Source organism: Balaenoptera borealis (genome assembly GCF_965194805.1).
Source record: "Balaenoptera borealis genome assembly, chromosome: 17".
In the NCBI taxonomy this organism is placed as follows: Eukaryota; Metazoa; Chordata; class Mammalia; order Artiodactyla; family Balaenopteridae; genus Balaenoptera; species Balaenoptera borealis.
Genome location: NC_138876.1, coordinates 51,056,128 through 51,072,060, shown reverse-complemented (window position 1 = coordinate 51,072,060; position 15,933 = coordinate 51,056,128).

The following is a 15,933-nucleotide window of genomic DNA, read 5'->3' as shown; positions in this document are numbered from 1 at the left end:
GAGAAATAAAATTGTCTGAATTTTTTAATGGGAATTTTCAAAAACTTTAAGATGTTTATTCACTGCCCAGCACTGGCTTATTACTACACTGCAGAGGAGCTATTAGAGAAATGATTTAAGCGCTTTTGAGTAATGAAGGTTTTTGTGTCTATTAGTGTGTTTCTAATTGCATATTTAAAGACTGATGTGCTTGAAGTGATATTGCTACATGCCCAATGACCAGGAAAAGAGCAATAGAGACAGCACGGTCTGTTGGATTAAAAGCCCACAAGGCTCCATCATCCACTCGCTGCTACCAATAGTAAGTTGCTCAGCTGTGCTATGCCAGAATTCCTCCAACTGCAGGAAGGCATAAATTACTGGCAACATAATGACAACATTTATATATATATATATATATATATATATATATATATATATATATATATATATATATAGTTTATAGTACCCTTATGTGACTACATCAAATATGAAAATTAAATAGGAAACATGGTACTACTTAGTAATGTGGGCTAAGAATGAAAGTATGAAACATGTTTATTAAAGGAAATGAAACATTCTACTGCTACAAGAGAAAAGAATTAAGAAGATAAATTACTGTCATCTTATGAACAAGCCTAGAATTAAAATTTCCCAAAATTCATATCACTGAACTCTAAAGGGAACTTGCTATGCAGGTTGTCTGACTCAATAAGTCTGTCATTCTAAATATACTCAATGCATAAAGTGTGAGCCCTTTTAAAAAAGGGAGATAATAATACAACTGTTGTTGCTTTATTGCCTTCCACAATTGCAGTTTTACCTGTTACTCCTTCTACTCCTCTGATTGGCCTTCATTAATAGGTTTCTCTTCCTCTGCCTGGTCCCTACATGCTAAGGATTTTTCTGGGATTCAATTTTCAGGTCACTTTTCTTACTGATATAAACCCTTTTCCTGAGACAGTGTGAATTATCCTTGATTTCAAATCCATCTCTATGCTGATATTACCCCAGGTGAATCTTCCAGATCCATTTAACCAGTTGTCTACTTGAACCACAACCTTGAAAGTTTCAAAGGTACTTCACACTCTGTATTCAGTGAATCTCATTATTCTCTTCCCTTCTTCCTTCTTATAATTTATTCTTCATATAGTTCCTAATTTATTAAATAAAAATTCGCTCAAGCCAAATACTACCATCCTACACAGACACTCTATCTATGCTCAAGATCTGTAAATAGTATATTCTGCTCGGATCAAAACACATTCTTCCCTATTTCTACTACAGATGCCATAGATAAGGACCTAATTACTTCTCACTTAACTTACCTCTTCACCTACAGTCTATTCGCTCTAGCCCACCAACTCTATGACCTCTTACTTTACTAAACTGCAAATCTATGCCACTGCTTTTTATGTCTAATATCTTCTCAATAACTACAGAAAAGAATTCAAGCTCTTTAAAAACACACATTAGGCATCTCCATCTGGCCCAAGCCTATCTCCTTCCTCCACACTTCACTTAATTCTTTGGAAAAACTTTCCTCTAACTCTGAGCACAGCACATTTGCCCATGTAGCCTCAATGTTATTCATGGTATACTATCTATCTAAAATGTCTTTCCTCCTACTTTCTCCTTGAAGAAAGCATATTCATTGTTTAACATTCACATTAACTGACATCTCCTTCTCCCTTACTCCACAAATGATTGCTTGCTCACTCCCTGCTAGATTCCCTTTCATAGTTGCTGTTATTAGTTACAAGGTAGCAGTGAAAGTATCTGCCTGCTTTTCCAATTTTTCTCTTCTACTCTAAGCCCCTCAATGGCAAGGATAGTATTTTATTCATCTGCTGTGTATGGACCCTCTCACTCATCATTGGGCATGGGATGTTAAATAAGAAGCAAGAGAGTTTGGCCAAATATATGGCCAAAAAATCCAAAGAATTTAAAGTAAATCAGATGACGAAGGTTTATGCCACAAATTACTACCTTACTGATCCTGAAAAAAAAACTTTATACTTCTCTTCAGCCTCAATTTCCTCATCTATCAAAAGAGGACTAGGTATCTTCCAAAGTTTTTCTCCAAGTTTTATTCTGCACATCCACATATAATTCAGTAATTGAGTTGAAGTTTTAAGCCTATTTTTTTTAAGTTTTATAGATATTTAACATATTCATTTATGAGAAGACAACATTGTAAAAGGCCAATTCTCTCCAAGTTACTCTGTAAATATAATATTTATTATAAAATTACAAAACATAAAATTATGTAGATTATAAGATTTATGTGGAAATTAATATGAAATACATAAATATATAGAAATAAATATAAAAATGTAATATATGGCAAGGCATTTCCGAAAAATAAAAACAAAGTTTGTTGTGGATGACACAACATTGCCCTACCAGATATCAAAATACTTTTAAAGTTTTAACAATTTAAGCAGTGTGATATTACCACAGCAATAGACAAATAGATTTCTGGAACAGGATAGGGAACCCAAAATTTATCTATGAATGGTAATGACTAACAGAATAGGATTCACTAAACAATGGTTATAAAATAAGCTGGTTAAAATATGCTATTAGGAAAATTGGTTATCCATATGGAAAAGAAAAAAACTATATGACTATAGCACAACATATCCAAAAATATACTCCAATGAATTAATGTCCTAAAAAAATGGAAGAGAAAACTTTTAAATGATTAGAAAATAATATACCTTTTTAACAGTTATATAGTGCTTGCCATATTTTAGACATTCTTCTAAATGCAATACAGACATTAATTTTATCAATAACCTCTTTAGGGAGGTAAATCGAATTACTATTTTTATTATTATTCAATTTACAGAGAAGATAATTATGGCACAGAGAGGTTAGTAAACTTACTGAAGAATCACAGTTATGGTTAGGGTTAGGGTTAGGGTCAAGGGACTGATTCAGGATTCAAATATAAGCATTCAATTTTCTTGCCTTAATTTCTGAGCTCTTAAGCACTCTGCTGACCAGGAGAGAGGGAAGAACTTCCCTCTTTTTAAAGAAAGGAATGGACAAATTCTTAGAAAAGCACAACCTTCCGAGACTGAACCAGGAAGAAATATAAAATATGAACAAACCAATCACAAGCACTGAAATTCAGACTGTAATTAAAAGTCCTCCAACAAACAAAAGCCCAGGACCAGACGGATTCACAGGCAAATTTTATCAAATATTTAGAGAAGAGCTAACATCTATCCTTCTCAAACTCTTCCAAAATATAGCAGACGGAGAAACACTCCCAAACTCATTCTATGAGGCCACCATCACCCTGATACCAAAACCAGACAAAGATGTCACAAAGAAAGAAAACTACAGGCCAATATCACTGATGAACATAGACGCAAAAATCCTCAACAAAATACTAGCAAAAAGAATCGTACAGCACATTTAAAGGATCATACACCATGATCAAGTGGGGTTTATCCCAGGAATGCAAGGATTCTTCAATATACGCAAATCAATCAATGTGATAAACCATATTAACAAATTGAAGGAGAAAAACCATATGATCATCTCAGTCGATGCAGAGAAAGCTTTCGACAAAATTCAACACCCATTTATGATAAAAACCCTGCAGAAAGTAGGCATAGGGGGAACTTTCCTCAACATAATAAAGGTCATATATGACCTTACCTTTACCAAACCCATAGCAAACATCATTCTCAATGTTGAAAAACTGAAAACACTTCCTCTAAGATCAGGAACAAAACAAGGTTGTCCACTCTCACAATTATTATTCAACATTGTCGTGGCTAAAACTTCCAAAACTATCAGAGAAGAAAAAGAAATAAAAGGGATACAAATGGGAAGAGCAGAAGTAAAACTGTCACTGTTTGCAGGTGACATGATACTATACATAGAGAATCCTAATGATGTTACCAGAAAACTACCAGATCAAATCAATGAATTTAGCAAAGTAGCAGGATACAAAATTAATGCACAGAAATCTCTTGCATTCCTATACACTAATGATGAAAAATCTGAAAGAGAAATTAAGGAAACACTCCCATTTACCATTGCAACAAAAAGAATAAAATACCTAAAAATAAACCTACCTAAGGAGACAAAGGACCTGTATGCAGAAAACTATAAGACACTGATGAAAGAAATTAACAGTGATACAGACAGATGGAGAGATATACCATGTTCTTGGACTGGAAGAATCAACATTGTGAAAATGACTCTACTACCCAAAACAATCTACAGATTCAATGTAATCCCTATCAAACTACCAATGGCATTTTTAACAGACTAGAACAAAAAATTTCACAATTTGTATAGAAACACAAAAGACCCCAAATAACAAAAGCAATCTTGAGAAAGGAAAACGGAGCTGGAGGAATCAGGCTCCTGGACTTCAGACTGAATTACAAAGCTACAGTATTCAAGACAGTATGATACTGGCACAAAACAGAAATATAGATCAGCAGAACAGGATAGAAAGCCCAGAGATAAACCCACGCATATATGCTCACCTTATCTTTGATATAGGAGGCAAGAATATACAATGGAGAAAAGATAGGCTCTTCAATAAGTGGTGCTGGGAAAACTGGACAGCTACATATAAAAGAAGGAAATTAGAACACTCCCTAACATCATACACAAAAATAAACTCAAAATGGATTAAAGACCTAAACATAAAGCCAGACACTATAAAACTCTTAGAGACACACATAGACAGAACACTCTATGACATAAATCACAACAAGATCCTTTTTGACCCACCTCCTAAGGAAATGGAAATAGAAACAAAAATAAACAAATGGGACCTAATGAAATGTAAAAGCTTTTGCACAGCAAAGGAAAACATAAACAAGACGAAAAGCCAACCCTCAGAATGGGAGAAAATATTTGCCAATGAAGCAATTGACAAAGGATTAATCTCCAAAATTTACAAGCAGCTCATGCAGCTCAATATCAAAGAAACAAACAAATCAATCCAAAAATGGGCAGAAGACCTAAATAGACATTTCTCCAAAGAAGATTTACAGATTGCCAACAAACACATGAAAGGATGCTCAACATCACTAATCATTAGAGAAATGCAAATCAAAACTACAATGAGGTATCACCTCACAGCAGTCAGAATGGCCATCATCAAAAAATCTACAAACAATAAATGTTGGAGAGGGTGTGGAGAAAAGGGAACTCTCTTGCACTGTTGGTGGGAATGAAAATTGATACAACCACTATGGAGAACAGTACGGAGGTTCCTTAAAAAACTAAAAGTATAACTATCTTATGACCCAACAATCCCACTACTGGGCATATAACCTGAGAAAACCATAATTCAAAACAAGTCATGTACCACAATGTTCACTGCAGCTCTATTTACAATAGCCAGGACATGGAAGCAACCTAAGTGTCCATCGACAGATGAATGGATAAAAAAGATGTGGCACATATATACAAAGGAATATTACTCAGCCATAAAAGAAATGAAACTGAGTTATTTGTAGTGAGGTGGATGGACATAGAGTCTGTCCTACAGAGTGAAGTAAGTCAGAAAGATAAAAACAAATACCATATGCTAACACATATATATGGAATCTTAAAAAAAAACAATGGTTCTGAAGAACCTAGGGGCAGGACAGTAATAAAGATGCATATGTAGAGAATGGACTTCAGGACATGGGGAGGGGGAAGGCTAAGCTGGGACGAAGTGAGAGAGTGGAATGAACCTATATACACTACCAAATGTAAAATAGATAGCTAGTGGGAAGCAGCCACATAGCACAGGGAGATCAGCTCGGTGCTCTGTGACTTCCTAGAGGGGTGTGATAGGGAGGATGAAAGGGACATGCAAGAGGGAGGGGATATGGGGATATATGTATACATATAGCTGATTCACTTTGTTATACAGCAGAAACTAAAACAACATTGTAAAGCAATTATACTCCAATAAAGACATTTTAAAAAAAGAACTGAAAAGCACAATAATAAAGAAAAAGACATCTAAATGTGATTAAAACTTTACTAACAATAAAGTCAACTTTATGTTTTAAAGGAAACCACATGCTAGGAGAAAATGCTTGCCTCATAGATGACCTGTGAATAATTGCTCTAATCCTACATATAAATATGAAAATGACAAATCAGCCAATCAAAAATTATGGACAGTATATAAACTTACAATTTTAGAAAATCTAATTCAAATACTAATAAATAAATGAAAAGATTCTCAATCTTACCAATAACCAGACAAGTGAAAATTAAAACAAAGAGACAACATTTTGCCCATTGGACTGAAAAAAATTAAGAAGTCTGTACAGTTAAGCCATAACGTGGGTTTGAACTACACATGTACACTTATATGTGTATTTTTTTCACTAGTAAAGACTACAATGCTACACAAGCTGCAGTTAGTTGAATCCATGGAAGTGGAACTGGGATATGGAGGAACCATGGATACAGAAGGCTGACTATAATTTATATGTGGATTTTTGACTGCAGAGAGTGTCTACAACCCCCTATGTTGTTCGAGCATCCACTGTATATTGTCAAATGCTGACAGGTACTCCCTGAAAGAAGGGAAATTTTTCAACCATTTGGAAAGCAATTAGGCAACACACATAAAAATTGAAGATGGGACTACTGTGTAAAGAAATTAAGTTACCTAACAGTTCCTCTTGCTAGTATCTGCTCCTACAGAGATCACTAGCACATAAAATAATGAAACATGTACATGGAAAATTAACTACCACCTTGTAATTGTGAAATAATGGGAACACCCAAAGTATCTATCAAAAGAGGACTGGATAAACAAAAGTAGCATGTACATATAAAAGAATAGATGAGTAAAAGAAATGAGCCAGTTCAACATAGATAAATCAAAAAAATAATTCTTGAGGAAAAACAAGAGTTGTTCAATGGTGTAAAAACATAATACAATTAATGTAAATACATGTCACATGAAACAATATTAAAAATTCTCTATGTATGCATATGTGAGCACTTATAGTCTATTTTTTATTGGAGTATAATTGCTTTACAATGTTGTGTTATTTTCTGCTGTACAATGAAGTGAATCAGCTATATGTATACATATATCCCCTCCCTCTTGGCCCTCCTTCTCATCCCCCCCTCAACCCACCCACCTAGATCATAACAGAGCACAGAGCTGAGCTCCCTGTACTATACAGCAGTTCCCACTAGCTATCTATTTTATACATGGTAGTGTATATATGTCAATCCTAATCTCCCAATTCATCCCACTTTCCCCTTCCACCCCTGTGCCCACAAATCCGTTCTCTACCTCTGCATCTCTATTCCTGCTCTACAAATAGTAACATCTGTATCATTTTTCTAGATTCCACAAATGGGCATAAATATATAAATATACAAATATAATTGTTTTTCTCTTTCTGACTTACTTCACTCTGTATGACAGACTCTAACTCCATCCACCTCATTACAAATAACCAAACTTCATTTCTTTTTATGGATGAGTAATATTCCATTGTAAATATGTGCCACATCTTCTTTATCCATTCATCTGACTATGGACACTTAGGCTGTTTCCATGTCCTGGCTATTGTAAATAGTGCTACAATGAATACTGTGATACATGACTCTTTTTGAATTATGGTTTCTCAGGGCATATGCCCAGTAGTGGGATTGCTGGGTCATATGGTAGTTCTATTTTTAGTTTTTTAAGGAGCCTCCATACTGTTCTCCATAGTGGCTGTTTCAATTTACATACCCACCAACAGTGCGAGAGGGCTCCCTTTCCTCCACACTCTCTCCAGCATAAATTGTTTGTAGATTTTTTGATGATGCCCACTCTGACCGGTGTAACGTGATACCTCATTCTAGTTTTGATTTGTATTTCTCTAATAATTAGTGATGCTGAGCATCTTTTCATGTGCCTGTTGGCCATCTATATGTCTTCTTTGGAGAAATGTCTATTTAGGTCTTGCACCCATTTTTTGATTGGGTTGTTTGTTTTGATATTGAGCTGCATGAGCTATTTGTATATTTTGGAGATTAATTCTTTGTCAGTTGCTTCATTTGCAAATATTTTCTCCCATTTGAGGGTTGTCTTTTCGTCTCGTTTATGGTTTACTTTGCTGTGCGAAAGCTTTTAAATTTCATTAGGTCCGATTGGTTGATTTTTATTTTTATTTTCATTACTCAAGGAGAAAGGTCAAAAAAGATCTTGCTGTGCTTTATGTCAAAGAGTGTTTCTCCTATGTTTTCCTCTTAGAGTTTTATAGTGTCCAGACTTACATTTAGGTCTTTAATCCATTTTTAGTTTATTTTTTATATGGTGTTAGGGAATGTTCTAATTTCATTCTTTTACATGTCCAGTTTTCCCAACACCACTTATTGAAGAGCCTGTCTTTTCTCCATTGTATATTCGTACCTCATTGGTCATAGATTAGGTGACCATAGGTGTGTGGATTTATCTCTGAGCTTTCTGTCCTGTACCATTTATCTATATTTCTGTTTTTGTCCCAGCACCATATTGTCTTGATTACTATAGGTTTGTAGTATAGTGTGAAGTTGGGGAGCCTGATTCCTCCAGGTCCATTTTTCATTCTCAAGATTGCTTTGGCTATTCAGCGCCTTTTGTGTTTTGATACATGTTTTAAAATTTTTGTTCTAATTCTGTGAGAAAATGCCATTGGTAATTTGATAGGGATTGCAATGATCTGTAGATTGCTTTGGGTAGTATAGGCATTTTCACAATATTGATTCTTCCAATTCAAGAACATGGTATATCTCTCCATCTGTTTGTGTCATCTTTGATTTCTTTCATCAGTGTTTAATAGGTTTTTGAGTACAAGTCTTTTGCCTCTTTGGGCCGTTTATTCCTATGTATTTTATTCTTTTTTTGCAATTGTAAATGTTATTGTTTACTTAATTGCTCTTTCTGATTTTTTGTTGTTAGTGTATCAGAATGCAAGACACTTCACTTTCATGAGCTCTAGTAGTTTTCTGGTAGCATATTTAGGATTTCTATACATAATATCATGTCGTCTGCAAACAGTGACAATTTTACTTCTTCTTTTCCAATTTGTATTCTATTTCTTCTCTGATTTCCATGGCTAGGACTTCCAAAACTATGCTGAATAGCAGTGGCTAGATTGGACATCCTTGTCTTGTTCCTGATCTTAGAGGAAATGTTTTCAGGTTTTCAACATTGAGTGTGCACTTAAGAAGAAAGTGTATTCTGTCACTTTTGTGTAGAATGTTCAATAAAAATCAATTAAGTCTATCTGGTCTATTGTGTCATTTAAATCTTGTATTTCCTTATTTATTTTCTGTCTGGGTGATCTGTGCATTGGTATAAGTGGGGTGTTAAAGGCCCCCACTATTACTGTGTTACTGTGAATTTCCCCTTTTATGGCTGTTAGCATTTGCCTTATGTATTGTGGTGCTCCTATATTGGGTGCATAAATATTTATAATTGTTATATCTTCTTCTTGGATTGAACCCTTGATCATTATGTAGTGTTCTTCTTTGTCTCTTGTAATAGTCTTTATTTTAAAGTCTATTTTGTCTGATATGAGAATTGCTACTCCAGCTTTCTTTTGATTTCCATTTGCATGGAATATCTTCTTCTATCCCCTCACTTTCAGTCTGTATGTGTCCCTAGGTCTGACGTGGGTCTTTTGTAGACAGCATATGTACAGGTCTTGTTTTTGTATCCATTCAGCCAGTCTGTGTGTTTTGGTTGGAACATTTAATCCATTTACACTGAAGGTGATTATCAATATATATGTACCTATTATCATTTTTTAAATTGATTTGGGTTTGTTTTTGTGGGTCTTTTTCTTCTCTGGTGTTTCCCTCTTAGAAAAGTTCCTTTAACATTTGTTGTAAAGCTGGTTTGGTGGTGCTGAATTCTCTTAGCTTTTGCTTGTCTGTAAAGCTTTTGATTTCTCTGTCAAATCTGAATAAGATCCTGGCTGGGTAGAGTAACTTTGGTTATAGGTTTTTCCCTTTCATTACTTTAAATATCCTGCCACTCCTTTCTAGCCTGCAGAGTTTCTGCTGAAAAATCCACTGTTATCCTTATGGGGTTTCCCTTGTATGTTATTTGTTGCTTTTCTTTTGCTGCTTTTAATATGTTGTTCTTTGAATTTAATTTTTGATAATTTTATTAATATGTCTTGGTGTGTTTCTCCTTGAATTTATCCTGTATGGGACTCTGTGCTTCCTGGACTTAACTAACTATTCCCTTTCCCATATTAGGGAAGTTTTCAATATAATCTCTTCAAATATTTTCTCAATCCCTTTCTCTTTCTCTTCTTCTTCTGGGACTCCTCTAATTCAAATATTGGTGTGTTTAATGTTGTCCCAGAGGTCTGAGAGACTGTCCTCATTCTTTTTTCTTTATTCTGCTCCACAGCAATTATTTCCACCATCCTATCTTCCAGCTCACTTACTTGTTCTTCTGCTTCAGTTATTCTGCTATTGATTTGTTCTTGAGTAGTTTTTATTTCAGTTATTGTGCTGTTAATTAATGTTTGTTTGTTCTTTTTTTCTTCTAGGTCCTTGTTAAAAATTTATTGTATTTTCTCGATCCGTGCCTCCATTCTCTTTCCGAGATTTTGGATCATCTTTTCTACCATTACTCTGAATTATTTTTCAGATTGTTTACCTATTTCCTTTTCATTTATTTGTTCTTGTAAGATTTTGCCTTGCTCCTTCATCTGTAACATATTTTTTGCTGTCTCATTTTTTTTTTTTTTTTGCTAGGTGGGGCTGTGTTCCTGTCTTGCTGGTTGTTTGGCCTGAGACATCCAGCAGTGGAGTTTGCAGGCAGTTTAGTGGAGCTGGGTCTCAGTGCTGAGATGAGGACCTCCAGGAGAGCTCACACAGATTAATATTCCCTGGTGTCTGAGGTTCTCTGTTAGTCCAATGGCTTGGACTTGGTGTTTCCACCACAGAAGCTCAGGCCCAACCCCCAGCCTGGGTTCCAAGAATCCACAAGCCATGCAGTGTGGCAAAAAAAAAAACAAACCAAAAAACAAAAAAACAAAAAAAACAAAAATGCAGCAAACAAAAAGGAACAGAACAATAACAAAGAATAAAAAATAAACTAAAATTAGAAAAATAAAATTTGTGTTAGGAAAAATAAAAATCAAATGACAACATAGCAAAACAGAACCACAACAGCAAAAAAAAAAAAAAGGCTGGAAAAGGCCTTGGCAACAGGGGATGGGGGGGACTTAAGTTCAGGACCCACATGGCCGAAAAAGGTCTTGGCAGGGTGGGGCTTAAGCTCAGGGACAGAAAAGGCCTTTGCGGCAGGGGCTGGGCTTAGGCTCAGGATGCGTGAAGCCAGAAAAGGCCTTGGTGGCAGGGGGTGTGGGAGGTTGGGGGTGTCTAGGCTCAGGACCTGCATGGCCAGAAAAGACCCTGCAGGAAGGGCTTAGGCTCAGTACTCGTATGGCCAGAGGGGCCCTGGGAGGGCGGTGGTCTAGGCCCAGAACACCAGCATGCTCGTTGGGGCCAGAACAGGTGGGGGAGATGCTGGTCACATTTCTCTCTGATCCCCTGTACCCCAAAGGATTCACCCCATCCCTGCTGATCCCCTCACCATGAGTGGAACCCTCTGGGTGTGGGAAAACCTCCCCTCCCCCAGCAGCCCACTCAGGGGTGGCAGTCCTGTCCCACCTCCACTTTTCCTCCATATCTCCTTCCCTCCAAAATTCTACCCAGTCACACGGGGATTCCTACTATCCCCTTAGGTGTCTGAGGTCCCCCACAAGTGCCTGGTAGGTGCCCTAGTTATCTATAGTCTATTTTTAAAGAAATAAAATAAAACATACTAAAGGTATAACAGTTATATCAAAAGAGAAGGGAAGTGGACAGGTGGTGGCACTTGAGCTTTATCTACAATAGTGTATTATTTTTAAGATATTGGGCTCATATATTATATATATTAATATATTTAAGTGTAACATATATTACATAATTTTGAAAACACATTAAAATAAAGTATTTTAAATTATTTCACAGATAGTATTATGGAAATGTATAGAAATTTCAAAGACTTCCAAAATTAAATCTTAATAACCAGGTTGATGCAAATTATGCATTTGAATTTTGAAAGACTCAAGTAGGAAGCAGAAGGGAATAAAAAATTTAAGCAATTATTTTTTTTTCATCTTTTACAAGGAAGTGTTATTAAATTACACTTTAAGCTATGGAAATGCTATTGCAGATATAAAAGAAATCTGTGACTGGAGAAGACATACCTATCCATTATAACTCTGATAAACTGCTGGGGTTTCTGTTTTTTATTTCTTTTTCTTTGGAATAGCATAAACACACAGATAAGGTAGTTTAATCAAAAGAAATATAAAAAAACAGTGTCTGGGAGATAGCCTAATAATATTGCAACTGCTTCCATGTGTGCTCGGCTCCTCATCTCGCAGTCTATCTGCAAAATTGCAGCATATTATAAAGCAAAACCCTTTCTTTCTCTGTGTTGCTTTGATCATTGAAATGGACATAAGAGAAGAAAGGTAAATTTCCGTTTTGACTGAATTTTTAAAATTTTATTTGCAAGATTAGTATGTAATACTTATTTTAATATAGATACCACATGTAATTAACACATTAACTGAACCTACTATTTACAATCTTATAACCTTAAAACATTATGCATAATTTTATTAAGATCAATTTGTGATTCACTCATTTGTGTAAAATAGAGACATGATATTGATTTAACATTTATGGTTGCCCAAATAACCAAGTAGCTGGTCTGAGGGCCATTAAGCTTTTCCCTTGGCTGGGTCCCATGTCAGCTCAGTGTCTCTTGTTTTTCAGTTTTTTTTGTTTTGTTTTTTTTTTAACATCTTTATTGGAGTATAATTGCTTTACACTGTTGTTTTAGTTTCTGCTGTATAACAATGTGAATCAGCTATATGTATAAATATATCCCCATATGTCCTCTCTCTTGCGTCTCCCTCCCACCTTCCCTATCCCACCCTTCTAGGTGATCACAAAGCACCAAACTGATCTTCCCATGTGATGTAGCTGCTTCCCACTAGCTATCTAGTTTACATGTGGTAGTGTATATATGTCAATGCTACTCTCTCATTTCGTTTCATTTGCATTTATTTTTTATAGATTTTTGAAGATGACCATTCTGACCGGTGTGAGGTGATACCTCATTGTAGTTTTAATTTGTAGTTCTGTAATGATTAGTGATGTTGAGCATCATTTCATGGGTTTGTTAGCAATCTGTATATCTTCTTTGGAGAAATATCTATTTAGATCTTCTCCTCATTTTTTGGATTAGGTTGTTTGTTTTTATTAATACTCAGCTGCATATGATGTTTGTATATATTGGAGATAATCCTTTGTCATTTGCTTCATTGTCAAATATTTTCTCCCATTCTGAGGGTTGTCTTTTCGTCTTGTTTATGGTTTCCTTTGTTGTGTGAAAGCTTTCAAGTTTCATTAGATCCCATTTGTTTACTTTTGTTTTTATTTCCATTTCTCTAGGAGGTGGGTCAGAAAGGATCTTGCTGTGATTTATGTCAAAGGGTGTTCTCCCTATGCTTTCCTCTAAGAGTTTTATAGTGTCTGACCTTACATTTACGTCTTCAATCCATTTTGAGTTTTTTTTTTTTTTTTTGTATGGCATTAGGGTTGTTCTAATTTCATTCTTTTACACGTAGCTGTCCAGTTATCACAGAAACAACTATTGAAGGGACTGCCTTTTCTCCATTGTATATTGACTCCTTTGTCAAAGTTAAGGTAACCATATGTGTGTGGCTTTATCTCTGGGCTTTCTATCCTGTTCCATTGATCTATATTTCTATTTTTGTGTGAGTACCATACTGTCCTGATAACTGTAACTTTGTAGTATAGTCTGAAGACAGGGAGCCTGATTCCTCCAGCTCCGTTTTTCTTTCACAAGATTGCTTTGGTTATTCAAGTTCTTTTGTGTTTCCATACAAATTGTGAATTTTTTTGTTCTAGTTCTCTGAAACATGCCATTGATAGTTTGATAGTTATTGTATTAAATCTGTAGATTGCTTTGGGTAGTATAGTCATTTTCACAATATTGATTCTTCCAATCCAAGAACATGGTGTATCTCTCCATCTGTTTACATCATCTTTAATTTCTTTCTTCAGTGTATTACAGTTTTCTGCCTACAGGTCTTTTATCTCGTTAGGTAGGTTTATTCCTAGGTATTTTATTCTTTCCGTTGCAGTGGTAAATGGGAATGTTTCCTTAATTTCTCTTTCAGATTTTTCATCATTAGTGTATAGGAATGCAAGAGATTTCTGTGCATTATTTTTGTATCCCTTACTTTACCAAATTAATTGATTAATTCTAGTAGTTTTCTGGTAGCATCTTTAGGATTCTCTATATATAGTATCATGTCATCTGCAAACAGTGACAGCTTTACCTATTCTTTTCCGATTTGTATTCCTTTTATTTCTTTTTCTTCTCTAATTGCTGTGGCTAAAACTTCCAAAACTATGTTGAATAACAGTGGTGAGAGTGGGCATCCTTGTTTTGTTCCTGATTTTACAGGAAATGATATCAGTTTTTCACCACTGAGAAAGATGTTGGCTGTGGGTTTCTCATATATTGCCTGTGTTATGTTGACGTAGGTTCCCTCTATGCCTACTTTCTGGAGAGTTTTTATCATAAAGCAGTGTTGAATTTTGTCGAAAGCTTTTTCTGCATCTACTGAGATTATCATATTTTTTTAAACATCTTTATTGGAGTATAATTGTTTTACAATGTGTTAGTTTCTGCTTTATTACAAAGTGAATCAGCTATACTTATACATATATCTCCATATCTCCTCCCTCTGCATTTCACTCCCACACTTCCTGGTGGTGACAAAGCACTGAGATGACTCACCTATACTATGTGGCTGCTTCCCACTAGCTATCTATTTTACCTTTGGTAGTGTATATATGTCCATGCCACTCTCTCACTTCATCCCAGCTTACCGTTCCCACTCCCTGTGTCCTCAAGTCCATTCTCTACGTCTGTGTCCTTTTCTGACCTGATCTTTATGATTTCTTTCCTTCTGCTAACTTTTGGGTTTTTTGCTCTTCCTTCTCTAATTGCTTTAGGTGTACGTTTAGGTTGTTTATTTGAGATGTTTCTTGTTTCTTGGATTGGATTGTATTGCTATAAACTTCCCTCTTAGGACTGCTTTCACTGCACCCCATAGGTCTTGTGTATTCATTGTCATTTGTTTCTAACTACTTTTGATTTCCTCTTTGATTTCTTCCATCATCTTTTGGTTATTTAGTAGCTTATTGTTTAGCCTCCATGTGTTTGTATTTTTTATGGTTTCTTTCCTGTACTTGATATCTAGTCTCATAGCATTGTGGTTGTAAACATATTTGATACGATTTCAATTTTCTTAAATTTACCAAGGCTTGATTTGTGACCCAAGGCATGATCTATTCTGGAGAATTTTCCATGAGCACTTGAGAAGAAAATGTATTCTGTTGATTTTGGAAGGAATGTCCTATAAATATGAATTAAGTTCATTTTGTTTAATGTGTCATTTAAAGTTTGTGTTTCCTTACTTATTTTCATTATGGATGATTTGTCCACTGGTGAAAGTGGGGTGTTAAAGTCCCCTACTATGATTGTGTTACTGTTGATTTCCCCTTTTATGGCTGTTAGCATTTGTCTTATATATTGAGGTGCTCCTATGGTTGGGTGCATAAATATTTACAGTTGTCATATCTTCTTCTTGGATTGATCCCTTGATCATTAGGTATTGTCCTTCTTTGTCTCTTGTTAATAGTCTTTATTTTAATTTCTATTTTGTCTGATATGAGAATTGCTACTCCAGTTTTCTTTTGATTTCCATTTGCATGGAATATCCTCTTCTATCCCCTCACTTTCAGTCTGTATGTGTCCTTAGGTCTGAAGTGGGTCTCTAGTAGACAGCATATATATGG